Source organism: Urocampus carinirostris, chromosome 16, assembly GCF_059441175.1.
Source record: "Urocampus carinirostris isolate Australia breed hairy pipefish chromosome 16, RoL_Ucar_1.0, whole genome shotgun sequence".
Classification (NCBI taxonomy): Eukaryota; Metazoa; Chordata; class Actinopteri; order Syngnathiformes; family Syngnathidae; genus Urocampus; species Urocampus carinirostris.
In genome coordinates this window covers 30757145-30769278 of record NC_142364.1, presented here as the reverse complement: position 1 = coordinate 30769278, position 12134 = coordinate 30757145, and the positions used below count along the sequence as shown (strand labels likewise).

At 35.5% G+C, this 12134-nt stretch overlaps 1 protein-coding gene across 1 annotated transcript in view; it reads left to right on the top strand.

Moving 5' to 3' along the window:
• Positions 1–5311: 5311 nt before the first annotated feature.
• Positions 5312–12134, top strand: part of LOC148351042 (uncharacterized) — a 30105-nt gene continuing 23282 nt past the window's right edge. Inside the window, exon 1 of the mRNA XM_088319614.1 lies at positions 5312–5523. The gene's annotated coding sequence lies outside the window, so the exon portion shown is untranslated. The remainder of the gene's footprint in view (positions 5524–12134) is intronic.

The window sequence follows — 12134 nt, the reverse complement described above, 5'->3', positions numbered from 1 at the left end:
GGGTATTTATGCAATGGTATTTTGTTGTGTGAGTATTTCTATTTTTAATTTGAAGCAAAATGACATATTAGATCCCCGTTTGAAGCACTTATTTGATATATAGTTTTGTAGCAATAATGTATTAGCTTGTAATGTTTTGTTATATTTCTGGAGCGGGATTTTTGCAGTATTTCCATTGTACTATTTTTTAGTATTTCTGTAGTATTTTTCTAGTATGGCTGCAGTTGTATATTTTATCAAAGTAAAACATAATACAGTATTAAGTCCCCGTTTTAAGCACTAATTTTAATATTTAGTGTTGTAGTATTATTGTAGTATTTTGTAGTGCTTTTGTAGTATTTCCCTAGAAGAATTTCTGTAGTATTATTGTCGTTGTATTTTCGGAGTATTTATTTGATAGCATTTGATAGTATTTATGTAATATTTTTGTAGTATCACTTTAGCTGTATTTCAATTAAAGCAAAATAACAGATTAAGTCCCTGTTTGAAGTACTTAATTCTATATTTACTTTTGTAGAATTAGTGTAGTATTTTATAGTGGTGTGTTATATTTAAGTGGCAGTATTTCTGTAGTATTTCTTTCTTTTCAGAAAAAAATGTAAAATAATATACAAGGTCCCTGTTTTAAGTAATATTTTGATATTTAGTTTTGTGGCATTACTTTAGTGCTTTGTAGTGGTTTGTAGTTTTTCTGTTGTAGGATTTTTATTGTATTTCCATTGTAGTATTTTGGGATAATTTCTTTAGTATTTTTCGTATAATATTTGTGGTAGAATTTTTGTAGGTATTCTGAGTAGTTGTTGTAGTATTTCTGTAGTGTTTTTTTTCTTTTCAGAATCAAAGCAAATTTGTATATTAAGTCCCTGTTTCGAGCAATAAATTGATATTTAGTTTTCTGGTATCACTATTTTATTTTGTAGTTTTTTTGTTGTATTTCCACGGTAGCATTTTTGTAGTATTTCTGTAGCATTATCGTAGTTTTACTTGCAGCGTCCCCACCTAAATGATGATGGTCCAGCTTTCAAACTGATGCTTCACATGGTTTTATTTTAGGAAACGTTTCCATCAAATGCGCATCTTAAATAGTATTTAGCAACGTAAAAGCTGTGTAAAAGAAAATTAGAATACATAATGATCTTTATTATTTACAATGTTACGACTTTTACATAGGGTGCTTTCTGTAAGACACCTTCAAAAGAAAAGCATTGCATTCAAAATAATTATGTGATCAACAATGCACTTGCTGATTAAGTCTTGTCGCCAATTCAATAACAAAATATCAAGCGGTATAAACATTCACATAAGAGCTACTATTGGTCGTAACTCACACCGTTCATGTGCACACACAGACTGACTTCAAAGCACAAAACTTCCCCATCAGCTGATAAAACAGGAAATAACAAATAATAATTATAAAATGCGAAATTCCAAACTACAGCGACAAAGGTAACAGACATTACAGTATTTTCATGTCCACTCTAAATACATAAAATGACAGTCTGGTTTTAAGAAAAACAGTATAATAAAATAAACATAAACATACATCACTAAAGATCAGCTATATTACTGTAGTTGTGTTTTTGTTGTATTTCTTTTGTAGAATTTAATTTAATTTCTGTAATAGTATTTTCCTAGTATTGATGTGGTTAGATTTTTGGATCATTTATTTAGTAGTATATCTGTAGTAGTATTTCTTTATCATAGTATGACTATTTTATTGTTTGTTTTAGTATTACTGTGGTTGTATTTTTTTATTATATCTGTAGTATTATTTCACTGGTTTCACTGGTTATTTTCTTTGTTTTTTTATGTGTTTGTCTTGCTGTCGGTCACCCCTCTTGAGGGTTATGACCAGGGTAGATAGAGAAATAGAAGTATTATTTCTGTGGTAGTATGTATATATTAAAGAATGACTTAGTAGTAGTTTTGTAGTGTTTTGTAGTGGTAGCAGTTTTTATTTTCAGAATGAAAGCAAAACAATGAATGAGGTCACTGTTTTTAAGCACTGAATTTGATTTACTTTTGTAGTAATTTTGTAGTATTTTTGTGATAGTCCAGTATTAGTTTTTTGTAATGGACACCCAATGGAACAATGGAACCAATCCTAGAACGAGAAAAAAAACTATTTTTGAATAGTACTTTATTCTCTATTATTTATATATATTGTGATTATATTTTGACCTTTTTTGTTTAGCGGGCCGGATTAAAAAGTCTGCTGGGCCTTAGTTTGCCCACCCCTTTGCCTTTCTGCTTAATAAAGTGCTGAAATGTTCAAGTAAAAACTTCTTGGGGAAAACTAGTTTCCTGTTTGTATTCCAGCAGTTAAATCAACATATTGTGATCAACATTCTGATCTTGGAATATGAATTAAACATTAAAACCCACCCGTTTCTTTGCTGCCATTTTGTTCTCCGCTTCCTGTCCGGGCTCACTTTACAAACGCCGCATAAATGTTTTATAATCTCAGTCACAAAGTGTCTCCCAGCTACTGTCACTCACAAATTTGACGTAACGTCTGAAACGATCAAACAAGTAAGCAGGCAAGAAAACAAAGAAAACAAATTCCTTTGTCAAAAATACTTTATTCTGGTTTTAATATTAGACACTTGCATAGGAGATTGTGCCCTGACAACACAGGTGGTCAAGGGATCAACCGTAAACTGTGAACTAAACTATAAACTTATCAGTTACCTAAAGGTAGAAAATGAAAATAAATCATAAATAAGCAACTGTAATATTTCTGTTATGTTGTAATTTAAGTTACAAGTACTACATATTAAGTTACAAGTACTACATATTGAGGAACTTTAGAACAGATTTGATTTTTGTTTATTTTGAGGATTTTTGTACTGTATTCTCCTGTCCTCCTTCCAAGTTCCAAATTTATTGATGTCTTCTCTCTTTATTTTGAGTGTCTACTATACTACATCAGTACTCTTCACTGCAAAAAATCTAGAACACAGAAAACGCCATTATGTCTCATTGACTGACATTGTGTATTATTTGACCTCTAGACGTGGGTTTATTGTTTGGTGCAACTGAAAACGATGACAGATACTTTTGCTCATTTAAAGGGACAGTGTGTATTACTTAGAGCATACAAGTGGTAAACACGACATCCATTAAATAAAAAACAATATCGGTTGAAAAATATGTTTATTATATAAATGTGTGGTCAACTTTAGTATTGTTCTTTTCTGTTATCGACCGTACAGTTCTTCTGTCATTTTAGCTACTGTTAAACAGAGAGTAGATTTGGCCCTTTCTTTTGCCTGGCAAGCAAGGTGCAGCAGCAGGCTAGGTAGAGAGAGGTGCTAAAATTGTTTTTTGTTTGTCACACAAACAGGCATAAACCTAGAGAGTGGCCGAGGGCACTGGGTGAGAGAGAAAAGGACTGCACTATCTACGTATAGAAGAGTAATTTTGAGGAAATTGCTGGGGTGAAGTATTGATCCCAGGACAATAGTATCTGATACAAGTACTTGCTTAGTATTATTAATAGTGATATTCGGATCAATCCTCCCACCCTTGCTAGAGAGCAATACATTACAGTCAAAAATTTAGCTGTCATATTTGACCCCAAAGTGTCCTTTCAAACACACGTGAGGAATATTACTAGAACAGCTTGTTTCCATCTTTGCAACATTGCTAAAATTTGCCCTATGCTGTCTCAGTCAGATGCGAAGATTAAAATTTATGCGTTTGTTACCTCCCGTCCCGATTTTTTTCTCGTATTGAATTCTTATCTTCAAGGTATTAAAACAGGTTGTGATTGGGAACACAAAGGTCAATTATTTATTAATTAATATATTATGTATTGATTCTTTAAAATGAAAAATATAATAATAATAACTATAGCAAGACATTCTAGGTGCTCATTCATCCCCAAAGCGTAGACCCAAAATCTTTCCTGGGATCAAATATGCCACCTAAAATGTTGACCGGCTCTTCCGTGTTATATCTCGAAGTGTCCTTGGGCAAGACACTGAATCCCTAATGCCCCCAATAAGCAGGTAGTTGCCTTGCATGGCTGACGCTGCTATCGGTTAGTTAGTGTGTAAAAGTGAAAAGTGTGAAGCTGACTCCGGATTTGTGTGTGAGCGTGATTGTGTGAATGGGTAAGTGTGAAGCACATTGTAAAGCGCTTGGGAGGTCTTCAATGACTTGAAAAGCGCTATATAAATGCAGACCATTTACAATTTAATTTTGGTGTTATTACATTTGTCAAGGCTTAGTTTGGTGTTTGAGTCTGTTATGGCTCTTTCAACATTTTGGTTGCGGACCCTTTGTCACGGAACGGACCGGGAGGCAGGAAGTGTGAACTCAAATGCGTAGACGATCCGTCAATTTAATTGGAAAATAAAAGTTGTCCAACACACAGGTACCAAAGACAAAACAACACAGGCTTAAAGGCAATCAAAATTACAAACAAGGCATTTACTCAGAACAAACCGGCATGAACAGGTTTTCCTCATAGTTAAGCAATGGTCTGGCAACGGGCAGTCCCAAAAGGAGCGCTTAAGTATCCCACACGCAATCGAGTCAATGTGTCTCAGCTGGTGTCAAGGGGCGGGACCAGCTGGGTGCCATGACGACCGTGCAGGACATGACACCCTTGCTCTGTCGTGATTTAAGAGTTTATTATCCCTGTCAACCTGTACGTTTTTGCCGTTCAAAGTACGTTTATTACGCATTTTAAGACGTGTAAGACGTACAAAAGAATCTGTACGGAAAAACGCAAATTTGTCAATTATGGGTACCATCCGGTATACACCGACTATCACGAAACGGCAAATCGATCAAGTCAAACAAGTTCGCCGCGGTTGCCTCTATCTCGGTATCATTTTTTTTTCCGTTGCAAACCAGCCGAGCAGTTTGATGCTACTGTGCGCATGCGTCTGCCACCACGAATTTAATGTGGTAGTTATGTAGTGAAAGGAAGTCCGTCTCTTTTTAGAGAACCGGATTTTTCGGCTCAACTCATTGAAGAGAGCCGGCTATCAGACGGCTCACTTGCTTTGATGTTACGAATCATTATCGTTGTATAAAGAAGTTAAGAAAAAAAGGAAGTATAAAAGGAAAAAATGAAAAAAGACAGTTTTGTGGTTATCCCTTTAATCAGTATATTACCAACAATAATTTAATGCAGAAAATAAATTAATAATTTGAATAAGAAAGCCGTGGAGGTTGACAGGTATGGTAAATAAACTTCCAGATTGATGAGGAAGACGAAGTGGTCCTCTTCCTGGCTGCAAGCAAGCACGTCAGCATCCGCAGCGCGTTTGTGCATCCCTAATCCGCGGTGACGTCACCAAGCAGGGGGAAGGGCTCCGGGCTTCGGGCTCCGCTCTCCGCCTCGGCCCGACAACTTGTCGTCTAAAGGCTCGATGCCAACCGAACCGAACCGCAAAAAACCCAAACGAGACAGAAACAGGCGCCGGGGCGGGGGAAGAGAAGAGGCGGTGGGGATGCATACGTCCAGAACTGAACCACACCGGACCTGCTTCATCTACTGAGACGCAGGTAAGGCTATGATGAAAACAGCGTTGCGGGTCTTTGACGGTTTATCTAAGGCGTTGTTTTTTTACGACACCTGCTCGAATGTAAGCGTCTGGAGGCGCAGGCGACAAATTGTTCCACTGTTACGCAATATTTTGCAATACGGTACATCGTGGTCGGCGGTTTGTGAATCTGTACAGAACCCTTCATGTGTTTTTATTGCAGGGCAACAGTATGATGCCTCTTTTTTATGCATGGTCGTGCTGCCAAATAAATGGCTTATAGTTGAGCCCTGCAAAGAGAATCCTCAAGGCAATGGGAAGGGATTGAATGACTACTGCGACAGGTTAACATAGCATTCCGTGTCTCGCATAGATTTAGGATCAAATCAAGCTGTTATCATGCAAAACACGGTGCAAGGAAAATGACTGTGCGTGTTTGTAACACACAAGACGATGCAGTCAATTATTAAAAGGTAAAGAAATCATACCTGTCAACCTCCACGGCTCCATGCCCTAACAAATTGTCATATATTCCCTTACAAAATACAAAATAATCTTACACCATATTTTTTTTCTTCGAACGTGTTTATTAATGTAGTTTAACATGTTATATTGTACATGTGTTTCGTTATATCATATATATTGTTAATTAACATTTTGTTGTGAGATACTGAGTTGCTCGACATGAATGAGGTTTATTATAAAAAAGGTTCAAAAATTAAGTGGCTTGGACTTTCATCGCAGAAGGAAAAAATACATGCAAATATAATTAAGTAGAATAATACATTTTCTTATTCAAATTATTGATTTATTTTCTGCATTAAATTATTGTTGGTAATTTACTAATTTACTAATTAAAGGGATAACCACAAACCTGTCTTTTTTCATTTTCTCCTTTTATACTTCCTTTTTTTTATTAACTTCTTTATACAACATGATAATTAGTAATACAATGCATCAAAGCAAGTGAGCCGTTTGAGAGCCGGCTCTCTTTGATGAGTTGAGCCAAAAAAGCCGGTTCTCTAAAAAGAGACGGACTTCCTTTTACTACATAACTACCATATGAAATCAGAGGCTGCAGACGCATGCGCACAGTAGCATCAAACCGATCGCTTCCTTTGCAACGAAAGAAAACGATACTGAGATAGTGGCGAACTCGTCTGACTTGATTAATTTTCTGTTTCGTGATAGTCGGTGTATACCGGATGGAACCCATAATTGACAAATTTGCATTTTTCCGTACAGATTTTTCTTGTTCGTCGTACACGTCTTAAAATGCATAATAAACGTACTTTGTACGGCAAAAATGTACAGGTTGACAGGTATGAGAAATCCTCATGAGTGACTAAGCAAAGAGCAATATACAATAAGAGTCTTTAAAGACAAGTAATAAGATGAATAGGGATACTTTATATGTTTTCAGATTAATTTCTAAGATGTATATCCTATATTGCAGTGGTTCTCAAATGTGACTGTAGAGATTCCAGGACATGTGAAATTCTAAAAGAAATGTAAAAAAGAAACATTTCAATTAATACAATTAAAGAGACAGTGAGTATTATTCAACCACTAGATGTATCGTGTAGTACAACTGAAAAGGTGTGCTAAAAAGCACAAGGAAGAATAGAAACTAGAGAAACTCAGAACGACCAAAACACACCATTTTACTTTTCATTTTTTTTCCCTAGTCTTATTTAGGTCCCTGGGTACCCGTAGCAGCAAGATGGCAGACATTGTCAGCTCCCTTTAGGCAAGGCTCATGCTGTGTAAAATAAATGCAAATTTCTCTTCTTAGGTAATTTAAAATGCATGTTTATATGGTAGTTCATGCATTTTTACTATTATTTATTTATTATTAATATTATTATATATTTCCATCTGCCATCTTATGTTGCGTGAGGAACAAGTGAAAATATAGTAAAACAAGAAAATTAATACTTAGAATGAGGAAAATGTATCACCAATGGATACTTTTTAGTACAAAATAATATCTAATGTTCTAGTGTGTCCACATTTTTGTAAGATTTTGCAGAATTCCACCATTAGAAAATAAAACTAATCCAATTAGGATGTATTTGTATACATGTAATTTCAATCATTTGTACTCGTTAAATGTACTTTGGTTCAAAACAATTTTACTGAAGCAGTTTGTAAACTGCACTTGTTGGAGTTTAAAGTAGCAATGTACAATTCTGTCTCAGAATTTTAAGGTTCACAAAGGAATGTCTTGTGTACAATTTGCCTCATTCTTGCTCCAAAAACAGGACATTAAAAGCAATTCCTGATATTTTTAGGACACAATTGGTTCATAAAATAAACTATAAATCACATGCAGTATATGACACAGAAGACAACTTTATGCCAAAAGTGAGAACAGAGGCTCCAGTACCAATTTTATCTCAAACTCGAAAATTACACTTTCATATCTTGTGTAACGTTGGGTTGTTTTCTTAACTAATCATTGGATAGATTCAGAATGTTTAGCAAATTACGCATGTTTAAATATTCATAAACAGAAGATTGGGTTTAAGATCTGTTTTGGGGTTGGCTGAAAAGATGGAGTTCCCAACTTCCACTTAGAACGATTTAATAGTTCTTGGTTGGCTTGCTGATCGTCTCAATCCTATATATTTTGCAGTACTGTACAGCAATGCAATATACTTTTATTTTTTGGGTTCCTTGTTGTCACGGCAACTAAAATGCAACCGATACATTCTTTCAATTATGCATACCTGTCGATGCCAATTATGATACGATGGTCAATTTTTTAAAATGGACGCACCCACCTTTTGCAGGAAATTTGTAAGATATTTCCTCTTTTTCTCCCCAACAAAAACAGTTTATTAGACTCAGTACAAACGGACCCTCTCAGTCCAGACGCCTTTTCCCCTCTCACAGTTAATACTTTATAATTTAGTAGACTCTCAAAAGGGTAGAGAAGACATAAATAGTTTTTGAACATGCAAAGAGAACAGGAGAGAACCCAAACCTCGGATAAGGAATTCCAACCTGTTCTAAAAGATCCTGCTGTAAAAGGTAAATATACGCCTTGAAAATATGCTAACTCCCTTGTATAATTTTCTGAAATCCTTTTTGTGTCGGGCTTTGTCCCAGTTAATGATAGCTAACTGTGTTGTGGCGCTCGGGAGACTAGAAATTGTAATGATAATGTTTTTCATTCTGTTTTACATCCTTTGTTATTGCTACATTTATGCAAGCACTAGGTTAGTGATCTAGCAAAGTAGCCTTCTGCAGTACTGTTTTATGCCAGGCAGGTTGATAAAAATCGAGCGGGTCCTAAAAAGGGAAAGTATTGAAATGCAATTAAGGACAGTGAAACGGTAGTCAATTTGATTTAACTGAAGTTATTATTGACAGACTGCCCCAATAAAGTTTAGTGCCCATCCTAAAAATAGCAGCTATAATTGATCAGACTCACAGCTAAAATAGCTTTGACAGTTTTACCACTACTATTGGATTCAGCCCTGGAACAGTTAATGTTTTAGCTGGTTAGCAATTCCGATATTTTTATGAATATAGTTGCATAAACCTAAAAAAGCAACACATATACTTCAAAATGTTTCATACCATTCTGTAATACGGAGTATTCACACTTAACAAAAACAAGTGGATCAATCAAAATTGAGGCCAATGTAATGATGATCATGCTAAATGTTGTTGTCTAGCCCATCAAACAGAAGATTGTGTTTCCATATGTATTAGGCTGGCACTTTTTCTACGGAAACTCATCGAATGTGTTGCAGTGCAGTGCAGTATTTGATTTTGGCTTTGGTTGCAACTCTCAATGATCTGGGTCATTGGAGCATCATAATAGGCAGATATCACTTGCGTAGTATGTGACATTGCACTGTTGCTCTCTCACCAAACGGATGTCAAATTGTTTGTAGGCATTTAAATGATCAAAACATAAATTAAAGAATATGATATTGTTATGCAAATAACAAAACACTATTTATAAAAGGGATACTATGTAATATTTGACTACTAGATGAGACTGTATTGTGTAGACTTAAACGAGCAGTTATTATGGGGGAAGCCCTAATTAAATTGTGCACTGGCTCAATGGTATCTTTTTTTTTTTTTCCCCAGATTTCAAATTTTACCTAAAGCAGCAGAGGCAAATATTTAATCCCATCATTCTTTTTTACTTTATTTTTTTCTTATCTGTAAGTCTTTTATCATGTTTATCCTGGAGTGCCACGTCTGATATCATCGTTCACTAAGTTGTCATCAAAGAGAATAAAGACAGTTCAGATTTTAATCATTATCAAATTAACGATTTTGTCGGTTTTATTTCATTAATTCTTCATAAAGAAAAAACTTCTCTTTGACAAGGGTACAGATGAATGATAGTTGGACCTACAGTGTATTTAAAATATAATACCATTGTCAAAGACTTAATTGATACTATCTTTGCAAGTTTTTGCGTCACTTTTTAGAATCTCAAAAACAGCAGTGATATATTCAATCACCAAAGCTCCAATGGCACTTTGACAAGCATTCTTTATTGGCATAGCTATAGAAAAAAGGCCGGACAGGAATACATTTACTACATGAAGGACTATAGGGGTTGACTTGACTAAAAATGACTTTTGCAATATACAGTCGACAGTGTATAATTAAATGACAATGTAGCCTACATGTAAATTGCAATGCAGGATATTTAAAATAATGCAACATATCAAAATACCCCATGGAAATGCAAAAACCAGAGTATTTCTTCACACAATTGACAGTAAAACCGCCAGGTGTATCTCTGGGGATAACGGTAGTAAGCCTGGTCTAGAATAGAATAGAATAGAATATACCTTTATTGTCATTGTTAAAAAATGGGTTAACATATTATGACAACGAAATTGAATAGCAGGCTAGCTGTAGAGAATAACTTAGCGTCATAGCTGAGCAAAATTTAACTTGCGTTCCTGCAACCGACTACAGCAGGGTTGGGCAAACCGTCGGAGTCGCGGGCAGCATTCGGTTGAAAAATGTGGCCACGGGCTGGTCCTGGAGATCTATCCCATTTTTCTCATTTAGGAAAAAAATATACATGCAACCATCTTCATTTTATATTTATTTTTCATATGTTTTTAATGAGATTAGTCTAATCAAATTGGTCTTGAAATGCTCAGAAATGTTTAAAACACTGAATTGTAGATTCAGTTCTGTAGTATTACTCTAGTAATATCTTTGTAGTATTTCTTAAGTATTATTTTCTTTTCAGAATGAATGCAAATCATAGATTACGTCCCTTTTTTCAAGCACTAAACTTGAGATTTAGTTTTTTAATGATTTTTTTAGTGTTTCTGTAGTAGTGTTTTTGTAGTAAACACATAAAGGAACAAAGCTGGCACAGCAGTACTTTATTTATCATTATATACTGTATATTGTCATTATGCTTTGACCGTGTTCAGCGAGCTGGATTAAAATGTCTGCTGGGCCCATGTGGCTCATGTGGCCCATGTGGCCTATGTGGCCCCCAGGCCGTAGTTTGCAGAGCCCTAGAGGAAAAGCTAAGTCCAGTCAAAATAATAAACATATCCTTGTTTAATTCCTTGTCTTGATTTCTTGCAATACCCACCTGGTCTTGTAGTAACAAACTAGTCTCTTAATTATTATGAAACCACAGAAAAAATATACATACATTTTGGTGGTAAAATTTCTAGGACTTTCGAACCTTTTCACTTAATAGCACTCACCTAATATTATTTTAATTTGTGTTTATAGTTTAGTAGACACTCAAAATAAGGAGAGAACACATCAATGGATTTTGAATTTATAAGGAATACACGGTATCGGTGCTGATGCAAGCCTTTTTTTGGATCCATGTCCTCGTAATATTAGCCATGTTAGCATCAGTTGCATTTTAGTCAACAAGGGGACACTAATGAACCCAAAAAATAAAGATATAATACATTGCCTTTACAGTACTGCAAAATATGTAGGATTGAACATCCCTAATATAGATAAGACATTTCAACCTGTTCTCAAAGCCCTACGCGGAGCCCTTTCTTTTTTATTGATTCTCCTATAAATATAAAAGCAGATCTGGCCAAAAGGGTGTGGTGATGAAAAAACAGCAATATGATTGGCCGATAGTGACGATAATGTAAACAATGCATGATAGTCAAATCAACAAAAGTAGTGAGTTATCATGGTCCAATTGATAAACTGGCATCCAACACAATTTCCTTTGCATTGCAGGTGTTTCAAAATTAAAAACAGAGTGAATTCATCAGTTAGACAAGAACTAATAGCTTAATTGATTTCACATTCGATTGTGGAAGGATAGTCAAAGCAAACAATCTTGTTATTGACACTACATTTGATCGCTAGCTTCCTTCTACGGCCAAATAGCACGTGTGCATTTGTCGGTGGCTGTTTATCAGGAGTGGATTAGCGAGTTAATGGGTTAGCAAATCCCTCAGCCTGCAGCTTTCGCTGCACCCTGACAGATGGAAGTGTAGCGCTGCGTTCAAGACCTGTCGTGCCGCTGGACCATCTGCGGTCGGGTGGGCCAAGCTTTCTTTGCTGAGCCTCTCTCCACCGCGCAAACTGGAATTGGAATTGGAGGTTCATCAAGTTGACAGTTGGGGCTTGTGGTCGGATTACAAA